The sequence below is a fragment of the Sander lucioperca genome, chromosome 4 (genome assembly GCF_008315115.2).
Source record: "Sander lucioperca isolate FBNREF2018 chromosome 4, SLUC_FBN_1.2, whole genome shotgun sequence".
NCBI classification, from domain to species: Eukaryota; Metazoa; Chordata; class Actinopteri; order Perciformes; family Percidae; genus Sander; species Sander lucioperca.
In genome coordinates, this window is record NC_050176.1 from 24752836 (window position 1) to 24772132 (window position 19297).

The 19297-nt window shown below is 41.3% G+C and overlaps 1 long non-coding RNA gene across 1 annotated transcript; it reads left to right on the forward strand.

Annotated features, from left to right (window-relative positions):
- Positions 1 to 1536: 1536 nt before the first annotated feature.
- On the forward strand, positions 1537 to 14766 carry LOC116051178. Its single transcript, XR_004105296.2, has 3 exons — positions 1537 to 1548; positions 5848 to 5857; positions 14285 to 14766. It is a non-coding gene; the product is annotated as an uncharacterized LOC116051178 (long non-coding RNA).
- The last annotated feature ends 4531 nt before the right edge of the window (positions 14767 to 19297 follow it).

Here is a 19297-nt window from a genome sequence, read left to right on the forward strand (position 1 = left end):
CTCAGGGAACATAGGGATGACCCCTTTCCGTGAGATTGACCAGAGGGTGTGTGAATATGTGATTGAAAAACAAAATGAGGGACTAATTTCAAATAAATATTTATTTTTTCTTTATTAAAACAACATTTGGTCCTCATAAAGTAATTTTACAAAAGGGGGGGGTACTTCCTCTCTTTATTCAGCATCATCACCATCAGTGTCTAGACTTCATCAGGGGTATCCTACATACTCACGGCTTCTCGGCCCCCTTTAAAATATGATGACATCACAATGGGGTCTAATCGCCGAATGGGGGCCAGGGCATGGAGGGATTTGTAGGTGAGAAGAAGGATTGTACATGTGATGTGGGACTTAACAGAGAGCCAGTGAAGGTGGATGAGGTGATGTGCTGCCAGGTCTTGGTGTGGGTGAGGACCCTGGTGGCAGAGTCTTGGACATATCGGAGCTTGTCTAGGGTTTATATATATATATGTCTATATGTCTATATGTGTCTTATATGTTTATGTTTCTTAAAGATGAGTCTTGAAAAGGCCGGGGGGGGGGGGGGTCTCTGCATCCTCTTCATTCAGCACCATCACCACCAGTGTCTAGACTCCATCAGGGGTATCTTACATACTCACGGCTTCTCGGCCCCTTTTAAAATATGACATCACAATGGGAAATTGGGGGGTATAATCGCCACAGACTTTTCTCCCCCCACCCCCTCCACCAATCCTTTCAGTAACAGGTCAACGTTACAAAGTCCCTTTGGCACGTTAACACATAAACACTGAGCATATCCCACTCCATTCAGTTTGTATTGTCAATGTTTTTGCACTGTTTCAATATAATAAAGCTTTATTGCAGACACAGGTCCATATAACATATAATACAGTATACATAATATAAAAATGAGATACAAAAATACATTAAAAAGTGCATATTAACCTATAGGATACACAATAGTACATAAAAATTGCATATTAGCCTATATGATATACAGGCTATTGCACCAATGTCGTCTTAACCTAGAAGTGTATCTATAGCAGCTTTTCAGAGGGCTGACTAGAGCTTCAGTTATGTGGTTCTCTGACTTGTCCAGGAGACACATAAAACTACGACACATAATACTCTTTTTCTTATAGTTAGACCACAATTGAGCAGTATATAGCGGTGTGATGTAGGTTCTAAACAGAGAGCACTTCACAGAGTCAGAGCACATAGAGAACCTCCTTATAAGCATGTTAGCTTGAGAGTAAATTTGACAGCGCTGTCGGTAGAGGTCTTTATCATCTGTCCAGTCATCAGATATGACATGTCCTAAATATTTAATTTCCTCACACACAGCAAGAGGACTATCTGACAAATAAAAGGTCGGATTTCCTGTCCTCGTCGCTTCTAACTATCATTATGTGACTTTTCTTAGCATTATACTTTATGTCATAATCAAGGCCATACTGAGAGCACACCTTCAGCATCTGCTGCAGCCCAGCACTATATGGACAGAGCAGGACCAGGTCGTCTGCATACATAAGATGATTAACAGTAGTGTTGCCCACAAGACAGACAGTTTTTAACCTATTTAACTGATTTGATAATTCATCCATATAAACATTAAATAAAATAGGAGACAGAATTCCTCCTTGCTGCACTCCGTTACTAACACAGAATGGAGCAGATACAACATTATCCCATTTAACCTGAAACGTTTGGTGGGCATACCAAAACGTTAAAATTCTCACTAAAAATTTAGGGGCACCTCTATCTAACAATTTTACAAACAATCGTTCATGATTAATTCTATCAAATGCCTTTGATATGTATCTTATATGTATTTTATGTCATTTAAATCAGAAGAGATTTCATTCTAAATAAGTTTATTCATCACATAATGCACAAGATTGAAATGTACAGTGGCCAGGATAGCTCAGTCAGTAGAGGGGGCGCATATATACAGAGGTTCATGCCTCAACGCAGAAGGTCCGGGATTCGAGTCCGACCTGGGACGATTTCCTGCATGTCTTCCCCCTCTCTCCCCCCCTTTCATTTCTTTCCTACCATTAAAGGCAGAAATACCCAACAAATAACCTTTAAAAAAAAAAAGATTGAAATGTGTGAGTCTTTGGTAATTAGACTCCAGCCATATGTAAATAATATTATAAGGGGTAGAGAAGCCATGAGTAGGCAAATCCCCCCCGATGGAGTCTAGACACTGGTGGTGGTGAAGGAGCCTGAAGAACTGGATGGATGTACGGGAGCGGGGCTTCTGGAGGAGGACCCAGGGTGCTGAGAATGATGACGACTGGAGGTGAACGGGGTGGAGGAGGGTTGCTCGATTTGCCTGTAATGACAACTGATAGCAGCAGAGAGAAGAACACATTTTAAAAGCAGGGATGCAATGATGTGATTGGCTCATGGAATTAATGGCAAATTCTGATTGGTTTACCTGAAGAGTCAACGCCCCGAATCAGCTGATCAGTTTAGGAAAGAGAGGAGAAAGCTTTAGAAGTCTTCCTGAAAGAATTCATGCTGAGCTTCATTTGAGCCTGCCCTGTCAGAGACAAATTTCTATCACTCGTGACAGACAATAAAGTTTGTCTAACCATTTATCATTTTATTGTACATGTCAGTAAAGAATGATTCACTTAAAATGAGTCTTTCCTGGTTGAAATACTAATCAGATCATGTCTGACGCTGTAATGGAGGCAGACAGATCAGGACTGTAAGTGGACACAGATCAGTAACACCTCTTATGAGATGTATGAGATGACTGGAAGAGCAGGAGGTGACGGAGCAATATTTTCCAGTGCTTATGGACTATCTCCTTAGGATTTTATTTCTTCATTGCATTCACCGAGCTTTACTGTGTCACATGTTTTATTATGACTGGGTGTGTTAATGATTCTAGTGTATTTTTTTCTCCATGCATATAAAAGCTCCAAGGCACTGAACTACTTTCACGCTGCATTTATCAATATTTTTATATTAACAATGAAGCAAATGCCTATGTATAATGTGAAAGGGGTCATTTATAGTGATGAACCCACAACTTTATTTGTGTCCCTGAAAGGTGATTAGGTGTGCAGCAAGTATAAACACATACAAGACACATAAATACATACAAGTTCTACACACAGTCCAACTGGAACACAACCATAACAGTACGAGGACAAATAAATACCAGTACAAGGTGCAGGGACAGCAGCATCAAAGTAACCTACATAGGGTAGGAAAAAGTTCATATCAGCCTACAAAGTTGACACAATATAATCAACAACAACCATCGTCAGCAACATCAGCATCCATTACATTACATCACCAACCCCTTTTATCAACCTTTCTGACATCCTCAACACATAGTCAACATACTACAATATATAACCAACCAAGGAATAAAGAAAGAAAAGAAGAAAAAAAGGAAGAAATTAGGTAGCCAAGAGTTCAAAGAAGACTCCTCACCTGACCCCTATTCAAGAAGGAAATGGCTGCAGGTATAAATGAGTACTTGTACCTGTTACTCCCAGAGACTGCCCTTACCTCTGCAAAAGCGTTTTACCTCCCATTACGTAATTGTTTTTGTTCACTCTCACTTATCAACCTCGTTTCCAGGTACAGGCAACTGCTCCCTGCAAAAACCTCTGATAAACTTTTTTACCTGCTCAGCACCAAATGGCAGACAGACAATGTTAGAGACTAGCTGGTGAACATAATGAAGCATTTAGCAGCTAAAGAACCAGATATTCCCATCAGGAAATGGTGAAAAACAAAAAAAAACTTGGTAAGGGGAGTGAATATTGGACTTACATTTACCAGGTGGACAGAAACCTGACTCAAAAGCAATGCTAATGTGGCTCGGTATCTACTAGATGTGTTAATAGGCAACTGTTTGCAAACATAATAACATCACCATAACAACTTGGTAAGGTAATAATAAATCCGTGTTTTGTTAGTCTATATCCATGACGTTCCACTTCTGGGATTGCTCCAGTGCCGCCGGAAATTCCGCTGGATGCATGTCTTTTCAGCCGATGTCCGTCCCCTTCCTCTGTCTCTGTGTTGGTGTTCTAACCTCTGGTGGATTTCTGAGGACTATGGTTAACTGCTCCTCAGATCTCTGCAGGGTAAATCCAGACAGCTAGCTAGACTATCTGTCCAATCTCAGTTTTCTGTTGCACGACTAAAACTACTTTTGAACGTACACATGTTCCACCAAAACAAGTTCCTTCCTGAGACTATTTTGTAGAGGCATTGCTCCGTCTGGCGCTTAGCGCTGCCCAAGATGATTGTGATTGGTTTAAAGAAATGCCAATAAACCAGAGCAGGTTTTTCTCCCATCCCAGAATGCTGTGAGGACTAGCCAGACCTTCCTTTGCAGCGCTGTGGAGGAAGGTCTGGACATACAAGACTAGTGTTTTGTTAACAGCTTGTTCTGCTGCCTCCAGGTGGCCAAATAAATCACTTAAATCAATTCATTTTTAAAAACGTATTTCAACTACATAATAAATGTATATGTTCTCTAGAGAGGAGAACCTACTGTTTCATTAAGGGAAGTGTTATTGGGCCGTCACTCTTCTCCTTCAAATCACTTTATACCTTTCCCCACTCACACTTTCTGAATGAGTCCCAGGACCCAGGATGAGTAAAAGTCATGGGGGTCACCTAAGATATAAGAATGAATTAATCTTTCTTTTTTTTGGAAAGTCAGAGATTTTTTTAATATCTTTCAATTAAATCAAGAATACACTCCCTCAATGATACTGGTACGCCGGATACAATATACATTCTCTATGTTCCCACAACTTTTGTGCAATTAAAGTTCTTATTATATTGCACAAAATATGCTTTTACATGTACTGTGCATTTCTGAAGTTTGGAAACTTGAACAGAAAATGTATATTTATGTCCACTAACAGCAGTTCCAATTCTATCTATACATCTACATAAATCAGTAGAATACAAGGTACAAATACAACGGTAATTGTGATTTTTAAAGTGGACACATTTGCTCTCAGCGTTTGACCAGAAGAAATATGATTTACTGGAATTTCATTTCACACTGCATGCTTTCTGAGACCAATACCGCACTGCGGAATACAAATGTTGTTTCTTTTCCAATTGATTGAGGAAGACTCAAGTTAGTTAATAATTCAACATACTGAACAGCTTTTCATAGAACTGTCTGCAGCACCAACATAGACAAAAAAGTTAATGAGGTTCAGCCGCTACAACTGTAGTGGCCAATATGTTTTTTTAAACTGAGCTCAAAATATTTCAATGAGGATTTACTGGCACGTATTACATGTGCAGTGGTCTTAAATATTCATGCAACAGTTATATTGAGATTTATTGCTGATTTGGGTGTGGCTGTAATGGTCACTTTGTGCATTTTAAATCAAACTCAACAGTGAATGTAAAAAAAGAAAATGAAAGTGTTAGAATAATTTTAAATTATTATTAATAAAACTGTTTGCATAAGAATACCATATTATACTGATTACTCTAAACAAGATACCATGGAGCCATCGTCTGTCCTTGTGAAAGGAACAGGATGTTTCTGAGGGCAGAGCAGGCAGAGGAGATTCCCAGCCTGAAGATAACAACTGACGACATTGACTCTTTATTATGACTGTAGACTTTGAATCACATTCCACGTTGTATTACAAAAGCTGTTGTAAGAGAGCGTTTCGTTGGACATTATCTGTACTCTGTGGAGTGCTGAGAATGGCTCCTTGTTGTGTTCGCAAGTAAAAATGAACAATGATATAACTTCAGTGGTTCTGTCTATCCTTTAATAATGTAATTATTGTATTCTAAGAAAGTAAATGCATCTCTCATCTATGAACATCCAGCCTAGCGTATAGACCATAGACTAAAAATAGTGGACGTAGCATCCGTGATGTCACCCATTGGTTTTTGGACTGCCTTTTTGAAGCCCTGAGTTTGGCGACAAGGTTGTCGCCATCTTGTTTTTTTGCAAACGGATGGAACAATTTTTTACGAGAGGGTCGAGCTCGGGGAGTATGACGCGACAAAGCCAGTGTTGTTTTTGGTTGCAATGGTGCTGCACTAAGCTGAACGCTAAAGTAGGAAAGTTGCCAATTTTCAACCCTTCTGAAACAAGTCATCCAGTGGAGATTTGGTAAGCGCAGATCTCTGGGTACGGCCGCCATTCATCTGCATGTAAGGCAGAACAGGTAATCGGCACACAGCTTGGTTGGAAGAATGCTGAACAAGACATTTTTACCGACCAAATGTTCAACTTTAATGTAGTGAAAGTGGGTCAAAGTTTAATACGAAAACACGGACAACACACAAAAACCACTTCACAGCAATTTTAATGTACACAGTGCTATGTCAGCCCAGTCTCATGGCAGTTTGTGACATGGTGACGTTATTGAATCTATTGATTCGTGTACTGAACACGATTATTTTCGTGTGGTGAGCACAATTTTTAAAGTAATGTATTTCAATGGGAAGCATATTTCGTGATCACAGAACGATTACGGTAGCGAGTAGTATTGATGAGGTGAAAATCAGTGCTGGGAGGTTGGTTGGGGTGGTGGATGGGTCAAACAACACAGGACTTTCACCCTGGAGACCGGGGATTGCGTCCCGTGTGTTGCAGTTCCTTTCCGCGTTATTCTCTTCTTAACCACAACCGTCCCTTTATTGTCGGCGTGTCCTGCGTGTGACGGTTCCTTTCCCCATTTTTCTTTTCCTAACCACAACCGTCCCGTTGTTGTCGCCGGCGTGTGGCGTTTAATTTCCCCATTGTGGCGTTTGATTTCCCCGTTGTTGCGACCACAGAGACCGCAGATCGTGTCCCTGCACCCGGGGATCGCGTCCTGCGTGTGGCGGTCCGTCCCAACCGGGGAAGTCGCCCCCTGCTCGAATAGAGATAGAATGCAGGTTTAAGGCACTTCCACATTGGCTTCACTTTTCAGACCCTGAAGCTTCATCCATTCATTTTACAGTCTATGGTGCTATTGTTCATCTTGTGTATCTTATCCAAGATCACTTAAATCTATCACATTGTGTCTCTTCCTTGTTCACTTATCACTCCATCAGTCTATGACTAATTGCTTGTTCTTTGAATTATCACATCTGGCAGCCTAATTACTTGTATTGCTTTTGTGAGTTATTTTTCTTCGAGAGGAGCACAGGTGATAAATCTAACCCTGAACGGTGTTTTTTCAAATGTGACTAATTGTAGCAGCCTTGAGGCATCGTTGCCGTGAAATGTCCTTGGACACCTCTACCCGCTCTATGGATGCAAAACCCAGAAACCTATAATACTGAAGATGTTTATCCCAATATCTCCCCTAGCAACCAAACCTACTCGGTGCATCGCCACCTCGCCAACCAACTGCCCTCCGTCCGTCGCCCCCCGCCCACACCCGACACGCACAAAAACAAAGCAAAAACTCACACGGACGCAGCCGCCCCCCCACCCCAAGAAAAAAAAAAATCACACGGGGGGGAGGGAGAGTCCATATGGAGGGAGAACAGACACGGAAAGGAGATGGGGAGAGGGGGAGGGGAAGGAGGAAGGAGGGGGGGAAGAGGGGGGAAGAGGAAAGAAGGAAGAGGAGAGAGAATGGGAGTGAGGAATTAGGTAGATTTGAATCTATAAATCGGGTTCATTTTGGAAGTATGAGGGGGTTATGGTGAGAGGATACTGGATGATTGATGTTCTAGTTTTTTTTGTGTTTGGTTTTTTTAGGGTGAAAGTTATGACTGTACTCCAGGGTGTTAGTAACTGGGAACTCACAAAGTTTAGGGAGTATGTGTTAAGTCTAGGTGGTGGTGCATGGTGGCTGGTTACTTGCGTCATGATGCTGAGAATGAGAGTATATCTCTCGAAGGCGTTCACAAGTGGATTCTCACCCCATATTGACCTGGAATTAATTTTGTTGGCAAGTTGCTCAGCTCATCTGATCCCCCCAAGAGCTTTCGGTCCATCTAATTAAGATGATGAGCCAAACTATGTTGGCTTACATACAACTGTTATTTATATAACTATCTGTGCCATGAAAGAGGCAAGTTAATTACGTGTGTTTGAAATCGAATAATAAAAAGGTACTGAACATTGGTCACAGAAAAATAAAAAACTTGTTTTTTTAATCAAATGAAGTGCACACATAGCATGATGCCTCCAGCTTCTGATCAGGTACTGACACCAGATTCAAGCTTCAAGGTTCATTTATTGTCATTGTAGAACACAGGGTTGCACAAAGAAATGCAGTTGTAGTCCCTTTATGCTATAAAATTTAAAAAAAACAAATTGTAGTGCATTTTTTCAATTTGCATCAGAAGGAATGTAAACAGCATGTTTTTAACCCAACTCGTCACATGCTGAACCCAGAATTGGATGCGTCGATGGCGGACGACGGTGGGGTCTCAGAAGCGGAGCATTTTGCCTGCCCGACTTGCAGATTTCGTTGTTTTGGTCATTTTTCTGGACATTTGTGCTTATACCATAAATGTAAGTAGTCTACATAGTTACATTTTTTTTTTTTTTCCATTTAGTCTAGTTGTGAATGACACTGATCAAAGATTTGTGATTGCTGTGTTTTAGTTGTTAAAATATTGTAGGGATGTGATTTACAAGCGGGGCTCTGCAAAGTCACGTATCGCAATAGACAAAACAGATTTTTTCAGCAGAAAACTGCTCTTAAAATGTAACTGTCATTCTTTTTTTTTAGTGGAGCCTTTTATATTCAATATAATGTTCAATTTGTCCATAAAAGAATGTTGGAAATGATGCAAGAGTCTTTGCTAGTTTAAGACCGACGAAGTTGCCGTTTGTCGTTTAAATAGCAAATGCACCTGTGCCCATCTGTGTCCCATGGGCGTGCTGGTCTTACAGGGAGGTGTGTTCAGGTGCATTCTGGGAGTATTGCTATCTTGAGGCAGCGGGAAGTGATCGCGCCATTGACCAACAAAAACCTGGTCTAAAGTCAATAATGCAGCATTTCATTGTTATTTTAACAGCACATTAGTAAAACGCTCCTAGATTCGTGAACAGCGCGAGCCTAGACGCACACACAGGGAGGCGCAGCAGCACACAAACATGCAAAAGATTAAAAATAAAAACATTACAATGTGAAATAGTATTATGATATGATCTGCTTGCGCGCTTTCACTTCACGCACGAGCAGATCAGTTTCTTCTCCTGAAAATCTCTCCTTCCTGCTGTTGGAACCAAACGGTATGGTTAGACACTATCTTGTGGACAGAGGCCTCAGATTAAATTGACCTCTGAGCAGCCTGAGCCTGAACGCCCTCTGGAACAAAGGAGACCATGCGGTCAATGTTACACTTTTAAGAATAAGGCGACACTCACTCTTGGAATAACACATTTATTTCCTGTAGGAAATATGAAAACACAATTCAATCAGGAGCTGTAGCATGTACACTTAAACTCACGTACTGACTTCTACGCTACTGGTTCATACCATATACTTTCATAACTCTTACACAATTACTATCAATAACAATACACTTCATAATACACATAACTCATACACTAAACAAACACGCTACTCTTGGTACCATACTCACTATTGCTTCCACTGTTACTTGTCAATGCCCATTTTAAGTACCCAAATACATGTTTACTTACTCTTACAGGGACTACAGGTAAGTATCTAGCAAGTAACCGTAGCTACAAAAATACTGTCTATTTCTAGTGTCAAATTACTCTTTTTAACATATATACACAGGTAAGTAATGCTTAAATTGAAATGACATAAAATATGAAAATAACAGTTCAGTAATACCACATTACTCCAGGCTGAATGATCTATGAACTTGTCTTATTACTCTCTTTGTGTCTCATTGCTTTTTATCTAACATAACTAGTATTTGACCCACAGCCAGTTACTGTATTATTTTCACATGGATTACAATTAAAGTTTTAAACACTGACTACCACACACTCCACTTATCAAAACATCACGGAATGCTCCTTTAACCTTCATGACGCGCAGGCAATTAGCATTAGCTTGGCCTGCTAAACAATACACACAGTTAAACAGTTTCCTACAACATTCACTCGGTTCATCCCGTTTCACACCGTTTGTTCTCACTACTGTCTTAACCACATTTGTCTCTAAACGTGTTTCACTCCTTACAGCTCACACAGAAAGGTAGTAGCTTGTGTTTAGCGACCAAAGTCATTACTATCGGCGTCCGCCATCTTAGACACACGAGGCGGCAAACATAAACACTCATAACACGGCCAAATTCAATGTCTCTTAATGTCACAGTTGTTAACTAAAGCTCTAATAAAATAAACTACTGATGTCTATTACCCGGGTTCTGATTACAGTCAGCTTACCTGTAGGAAATATGAAAACACAGTTCAGATCAGGAGCTGTAGCATGTACACTTAAACTCGTTCATCACGTACTGACTTCTACTTCTGCACTACTGGCGTCAGCTACTGATACCCAGTCAAGTGTAACACTTAGAGCGCCCTCTGCTGATGAAGCTGAGTTAAGCCAGAATAATATCACCCATTCAAAACGCATTAATTCCAGAATCCCTTGTGGTATATTATACACAATAGAGACAGTAGTTAACTTGTGTTTTTAGACTTTAGCTTCACTCAGTTCAAAATTTAAAGGGGGGACACATAGTTAACACACAGTGCCACACTAACATGTGTTGTTCTGAAACAAAGGGATCAGGCCTGTTGTAACTGTTGCAGCCTAAATTTCACACCTATGACATGGGGATGTCTCAGAATGGCCGGAAGTCTAATTAACTCTGAATGCCTCAGGGGACGCATCCATTGCTGCGAGACGATCAACTTTCTTTCTTCCATTGCAACACCCGTTGCTGCAGGGAGAGCCAAGCACTTGTGCTTTAAATAGCTTAATTTTCTGGAGAAATGGATTTATTTTGGTGTTCTGGCCAACATCTTGGATCCTGTGAAACACGCACCCCGTGTTTTCAAATCTGCAGAAAAGAAAATAACGTTTCTCTGGAAGGAAATCGGACAATACGGACCACTTTTTTTCTTCAAAGTCGACTGAACTGTTTCCCTCCCCTGCCCCAGAAAGGAACTGTTCATTAGTCACTGACGAGTGATTAACCGTTCATCGCGTCAAGAATCCGCGGGACGAACTAACGGACTGCACACTAAGTAAGAAGGCTTAGGGACCATTCGGTATTTATGGAATGTACCACCGGAGGAAAATAAGGGAGGTCATGTCTTTTTATTCTTTGTTGAGGGGAGGGTCACCCATCATTTTTCAGTCTAGGGGGGAGGGTCACCCAACTTTTGTATCCATGAAAACAGCAAAATTTCAATGTGGCTTGTTTGGTGCATACTTTTCCATGTAGATCTCAGTCTCCCATCGCTAGCAGATGGGTCTGAGGTCAAAACACAATATGTAGCAGCTGTGAATCAAATAAACGTATTATAAATAACGTTATGTCATTTTTTACTCTTACACTGAATGTTTGCTGCTTCAATCCAGATGAGTATTGAAAAGTATTTTAGATGACTGAAAAAGGCCCGTGTTGAGGATGAGGAGCAGCCTGAACCGGAGGTATCAGTCTCAAACAGAGCTCAACAGTCCGACCAGTGGAATTAGTTATGTTATTAATTTGTTTACAATATTTTCAGGCTTCAACCAGTGCAGCTCAAGCAGAAAGACACACTGGGAGAGAAAGAGATAGATTCGTTAGGCATTGAACAAAGAGTAGGAGAGGAGGACCACATCCAACAGTGTGTCCTCATTTTTTGATACTTGAATGTTGCGAAAATATTTCGTAAAAACGGCCCATTTTGGGGCTCTAACTAGTTGATTTCTCGCTTCTCGATTTTCCCGGTGTGTGACGTGTCCTTTACCCATTCTTCTTTTCCTAAACCCAACCTCCGTATACATGCTTCCCATTCCGTGTTGAGCACCACGAAAAAAACGAGATGAACGTGTCCGTGTACACGAATCAATAGATTAAAAATAACGTGACCATTTCACAAACTGCCATGAGACCATGTTTGCCATTTTGAACAGCTGGCTCACACAAGCAGCCATTTTTAATGTTTTTGTATTGAACTACAAAGGATCTCACATTCGGCGGTGCTTCATACGCTGTCTTGATCACGTGGCTTAGCGACCCACATGGTCTCATCACCTCCCTCCTCCACCTCACACACACACACACACACACACACACACACACACACACACACACACACACGTCTGCTACATGTCTGTTTGTTTTGCTTTTGTTGTAGTTTGTAACAAGTATATAGTTTTATTGATTGAAGAACTATTGATTGACAATTGATAATTTGGAAGTTAAATAAATTCTACTATATTTTAAATAGCAGTTGTTGTGATTATTTGTGTATCTATTGTAATAACTGTTGGCTGAACAGGTCTGTGCTTGGATTCACCCTTCCTTTGTTCCTTTCAAAGATACCAGATAAATTAATCAAATTAATTAAGATCTGTATTTTAAAGAGAATACCACCTAGGAGACTATTTCACAGCTCAGTTATTGGTCCCTGGTTCCAGGGTGGTGCCCCATTTTGATTGTTTGTCAATTTGGTAAAGTTATTAATACACATATTCATAACTTTATTAATATTGATAAACATCTTTGATAATATGCCAATAATTGAATCTGTACCCCTACCTATTCCCAACACTGCTTAGCAAATCCTCCATCATAATAGCAATGCTCCAAGGTCCAAACACGCCTGGCTTTTAAAGGGAATAGGAGATGATCTCTGATTGGTTGATTGCATGTTACGGCCAAAACACACCTCTGATTAATGAAGACACTAAGTACAACCCTTTAGAACCATGCGCGCACACCGACCCTTTTTTCTGCCATCAAACTAGCAAAAGTAGATTCATACACACCCTAAACATACCTGTGCCAGGCGCCCATACACTGGTGCCGAGGCTGCTGTACAAGGTGCCACCTGCTCATCAGATAAACACTCACACACATTTACACTCTGATGGAGCAGCATTGGGAGCAATTCGGGGTTCAGTGTCTTGCCCAAAGGATACTTGGACATGGGACTGCAAGGCAAGCGATTGAACCACCAACCTTCCAATTGGTAGGCAACCGCTCTTACCACCTGAGCCACAGCCGCCCAATAGTGTGTCATACAAATTAAGATTATTATCGAATGGAATATTGTGAGAACTACCAACTGCAGTCCATGGTCAGTGGGCAAACTGAAGACATATCGACTCTGGTGTTCCCAACTCAACCCAGCATTTCAGTATTATCGTTCTATAACGGCTGTGGTACCCTTAGCACTCGTGCTAGTGGCTTTAACACCACCTGATGCATTGATTAGGTGAAAATGAATTATTAATTTAAAGACAAAGTGCAACATGAATAGGAATAATCCAATTATTCCATCTGATCTTCTAAAAAAAAGCCAGGAGACTATACTCACTGAGGCTGTGACTTTTTTCTCCTTTGAATCTTTTAAAAGTGACGTTTTTAATTGCACAAGCATTGGAATCGTCACCATTTTTGTGCCTCTTCATTTACAATTCTCTTTCCTCCTTAAGAGATGGTGTAGGCAAACTGCTTTATTTCAGGGCCTCTGAATCATTGATGTGTAATGCTGTTGTGAAGTTGAAAGCACCTTGTAGTGGCTGCTTGAGCGAGCATTGGGAGATACGGCGCAACTTTTTAAAGCTTCTTCCTCCTGTCTCAAGAACAGAGAGAAAGAGGGGAGAGAAAGGGGCAGACAAAAGAGAAAGGCACCAAAATAAAAACAAAAAGAAATTCCCCTCATGGCCAGCATTGCCACTGACATGGCTGGCAGTATCCTTCTGCAGGTTGGACAGCAGTTTATGACTGAGAGAGCAGAAAAACAAACACTAGAACATGGGTGGTAACAGGGTCAGTGGAGATCCAGGACTTAGCCCTGCAATCGTTGAGTGAGTTCAGGGATGTGCGTCAGTCAATAAAAATTGCAATATAAATAAGTATTGTATGAATAAATTGTTATTGTTGTTATTTCAAACACTTAACTGTTAAAAATGGAATAAATCCAACACTGGTCTGCCATGAAGTCTACTTTTATGATGCCTTTTAAGTTCAGTTTTGCTTGACACTGTCATTTTCATTTCATTTCATTTCATGTATTATACAGGAAAGTTAAAAGTAACATTAAGTTACAGTATAAACGGGCCTGACTCAGTTTAAAAACTGGTTTCCAGCAGGTTCCTGTTCTGCAGAAACATACAACACTGAGCACAACTTATAGTACAGAAGGACAGAAATATTGGTACAGGACATTAGCATGGGCTAGACAGATACAGACAACTAAAAACAACAATACAGACTTGGACAATACATGAACAATCAATGTGTGCAAGTGTAACTGTTGAGAAGGAACAGTTTGTATGCCTTTTTGAAATGTGTGATGGATGGTAGTGTTCTGATGTGGTGGGGAATGTTATTCCAAATTTTGGTGTATCTATAAAAAATGATTTTTGACCATAGTTGTTTTTGTATGAGGGAACTGGAATGAATGCCTGTGAGACTGACCTAGTGAGGTGTACTGGTCTCATATTGTGTGTTGGGAGAAGTGCAGCAAGTGCTGGTAAGGTGCCATTTTGAATCTGAAAGTAAAATGCAATAGCGTGGCTGTTTGTGTAGTTCTGGTAAATCAGAGCGTTTGAGCGTGCGAGTGCAATGCAATGGTGAGACCACTTTGGAAGATTACTGTGGATCTTGAGAGCTCTATTGTATAGTCGTGCTATTGGTTCAGTAATTTCCTTAGTGGTAAGAGACCAGATAGGAAGACAGTAGGACATTGTAGAAAACACAATTGCATGTATTTAGGTTTCAGAAACAGAGAAGGAAAGATATGATCTGATCTTGTTATACACATAAAGTTTCTGATTCAACATTTTTGTTAAGCTACAAACGTGTTCCCGATATGTAAGGTGTGAGTCAAGTAGCACACCAAGATATTTGTAACTCTTTGTGACGACAAGATCTTGGTTTGCAGAGGTAATAGAATCAGCAAAAGGAAGACTTTTTCTGGGTGAGTGGAAATACATACATTCAGTCATAGAGGTGTTTATTATTTAGATAGTAGTTGTTATGGAAATATGGTTCGGGAGAGCATTTATTAAACTCAATCGAGGAGGCAAACAGAGAAAAACAGTACAGTTTAACCAAGATGTGCTATCGTGTAGTGCCGTCCCAACTCTGACCCTGATTCTCCACCAGGCGCGTCGCCATACCACACCGGGAGTGTAGAAGCAGAGCGTCTTGCTGCCCGACTCGCAGATTTTATTGTCTCTTTATAGAACAATCACATGTTTATTAACCTAGTATCTACCTTGCAATCCTGCAATTAAACTCCATGCCTTCTCTTTTCTGGTGTTGTCCTGATAAACATGATCTGTGACGTCTGTGAGGAATCTCTCGTTGTCCGTGGTTTTGTTGAGGAGACATTCCGTTCGTTCCAACCACCCAAACCCCCCCCCCCTGTCTACGGGCCTGATTTATGTCTCACCAAATCAGTCGTATACACAGTCCTGTCCAACTTTTATCTGTGGACATGTTGCTACGCTGTTTGTATGCACAAAAAACGTGTAATGCGTTGTCTTCAACTGGTATTGCTAACAATGGCTCTGTTGCTGCCGGAAAATCTGCCGGATTTCACTCATTTATGCCGGATATCCGTTGCCTTGGGCTTCCTTTGTGTTGGCGTTCTAACCTCTGGTGGATTTGTGAGGACTATGGTTAACTGCTCCTCAGATCTCTGCAGGGTAAATCCAGACAGCTAGCTAGACTATCTGTCCAATCTGAGTTTTCTGTTGCTTTTCTCCAGAGCTTAGCGCCACCCAAGACTATTGTGATTGGTTTAAAGAAATGCCAATAAACCAGAGCATGATTTCCTCCCATCCCAGAATGCTGTGTGGAAAGTGACAAAGCAGCGTTCAGAGTAAGTTATTAACTTACAGAAACAGTGTGTGATGTAGTCCACCTTCTCTTTGTTAGGCCTGCTGCTCCTAGGTAGCTTCTCTGTCTCTCCTCTCTCCCTCCCCTCTGTCTGTCCTAATTACAGGAGTGGAGTCTGGTGTGAGGGAGTCAGGGTTCCAGCTGCCTCTCATCTACCACAATCAACCTCTGCTTCATATACCGGGTAAACCCTCCACTCTGCGTCAGATAATAGTCAAGGTGACCACACTTAGTCTCGCTCATGACCAACCTCGCTACCTGTTTGTTATTTGTGTATTTGCCTGTCCTGATCCATTCCCTTGTGCTTCAGCTACTATTGGAACCTGACTCCTGCTACCGCTTCTCTCCTGCCATCCACCGGACCAGAACCACCACCACTGGACCCCACCACTAGCCGAACACTGGATAACTCTGATGGAACCACTCCTGCTCGGAACCCCCCCGGACCTGTTCGTCTCTCTGGAAACCTTGACTTGCTTATCCCCTTTCTGGTTAAGTACTTTGAATAAACCTGTTAACTCTCACTCTGGCTCTGCATTTATGTCTGCGTTTGGGTTCTGCTCTTCTTTGAAATGTAACACTCTTCCCGTGTGTGTGTGTGGTGTGTGTGTGTGGCCATTTTATATATGCGAGGAAACCCACTTGCAGCAGGTTTACACCTGCTTTTAAGAGGCGGACAATTTTCACCGCAAAATAGAGAAACGTTTTCATGGGCGGTTTTTGTACATACCGTGGAATACATAATTAGGCGCACTTTACGCTTCCCCTCCCATCTCTTTATGGGAAACTCCAACTTTCCCCTTGACCCTCCCGTGAATGCATATGCATGACACGGAAAAGCGCAATTTGACATTTTCAGTTCCCGCAACAGGCAGTCTGCGCTTTTACCTCAGTGCGGCCTGTTTGTACATACCTCGCCATGCTTTTACGCGCACGTTGCGAAACAAATACGCATGAAGTGGGCGCAAAAGCGTTAGTATATGAGGCCCAGTGAGCTCAGAGGACAATACCTTCATTTGGCCTTTATTTACCATAGGTTCACTTTCATAGAGGGCCATTTGTTGCTCATTAGAAGAAAACTACCATAAACTAAAGTCTAATCAGATTGCATCACATCTGGTCACTATTTCACACCTCCCTCGAAGCCTGGAGGGTCCCATTGAGTGTTCAGGTAGTAATACATGCTTCTTGTACATTCTACTCCCATAAAGACACCCAAGCACTTTAATGCCATGTCACAATTTGACCCATGTGTAAGTGCTGTTGCATAAATGCTCTATATTCATGACGCATGATTCATAATTGACTATATACATCAATTCACGCAATAAATAAATAATGTATTTGAAGTGTTAAAGTGCCCATATTATGAAAAAATCACTTTTTCTGGGATTTGGGGTGTTATGTTGTGTCTCTGGTGCTTCCACACACATACAAACTTTGAAAAAAATCCATCCATGGTGTTTAGAGTGAGATACGGTTTCTGAATGTGTCCTGCCTTCAGTCTCTGGGTGAGCTGTTCAAAATCGGCACGGCTTGTGACGTCACAAGCCGAAACGAGCAGGCTAACCGCAACCATTAGCTCGTAGCGTTAGCATGCTAACGCTAGCATGCTAATGCTAGCATGCTACCTCGTTCTCAATAGCAAAGCACTGCTACAACACACAAGTTCACCATAATCTACAAAAGAACTACTTCCATGTGCGCCCTCATTTAGAAGTCTCCCAGCTAATCCTGCCTTGTAACTGACCGAAGTTGTAGAAACAGCCTTTCTTTTACTGTCTATGGAGCTAGCTAGCTGACATGATCTACATCTGAGCTACTGGGCATGTGCAGTGCAATCAAAGATAGTACAGAAGAAGAAGAAGAAAAGAGGTCTCACTCTGTAGCTAAAACAGAGACCAGCTGAAAAGAGGATCTGCAGCAGTGAGAGAGAGCACTGCAGTACAACAAAAATATGGTGTTTTTTGAAAATGAAACCATGTAAACCTATTCTGGTGCAACATTAAAATACAATTATGAACCTGAAAATGAGCATAATATGGCTGCTTTAACTATTTAAATCTAATGTGACTAAACTGATTTGTCCCATACAGTACAGAAATATACTGATGACTGAAAGGGTTGTAGCGACTAGTGTATAGGCCATTGTTTATATTTCCTGGAACCAGTGATGGAGTACTCAAGTCCTGTACTTGGACTCAAGTCTGACTCGAGTCACTATTCTCTGGACTTGTGACTCGACTCGCACACTGATGACTTTGACTCGAGGATTTATGAAATCCGACTCGAGCATTCATGAAATAGGACTCAGAAGTTGGATGAAGTTTCTGACTACTTTTATGTGTAATTGGCAGTGATGGAGTACTCGGGCCCTTGGCTTGGACTCAAGTCAGACTCAAGTCATTATTCTCTGGACTCGTAACTCGACTTTCACACTGATGACTTGGACTTTGACCCGAGGATTTATAAAATTGGACTCAAGCATTCTTGAAATAGGACTCGGAAGTTGGATGAAGTTTCTGATTACTTTTGAGTGTGATTGGCAGTGATTGAGTAATCAGGCCTTGGATTGGACTCAAGTCCGACTGAAGTCGCTATTCTCTGGACTTATGAGACTTGACTCAGACTCTTCTTTGGTGACTCGGACACAAACACTGGGGACTCGGGTCTTGACTCGGACTAGACAGATGGTGACTTGACTACAAAACTGCACGGAACGTTAGTACCACTACGAGAGAATGTGTTGATGGACTGTATACAATCCAACACGAGTGGATGTCTCTCACAGCATTTTGCTCAAATACATTCAAAGTTTGTGGTGGAAGTTTTCATTGCAGCAGGTGTAGAGGTTTTGGAAGAAAATAGAATTTTGAAACAAAAATAAAAGAACAGTCGTAGACTAAGCCAAGTTAGGTTTTTGTATTTTATTATATACTTGCAAGTTTACAAGGAAGCACACAGTTCACAAAAGGCATGCAGCACTAGTGTGAAAGGTCTCTTTGAAAAAGTGAACAGAAGCACAGAGCTCATATACACAATGTTAAAGGGAGTGATTCTCCGCACAAGGTCCTAGTTTAAGATCTTAAGTCTAAACATGGCATAGACAGCATATCTATAAGTTAGCACAACTAAATCACAAGTGACGTTCTGGTGCCTCAGTGTCCCTGTCTTAGCCTTACTATCACCTCTTGGGTCACATTCCCCGTACATCAGTGGGCTGGTGAAAGCTACTGTAAGACAGAGGAAGATGTTTCAGTTGACCTTGTACCCTTATCAGTTCACACAGAGGCCATCTATATTTCAGCAGACTCCCAGGCATCAGCTCATTATAAAGAGAAGATTT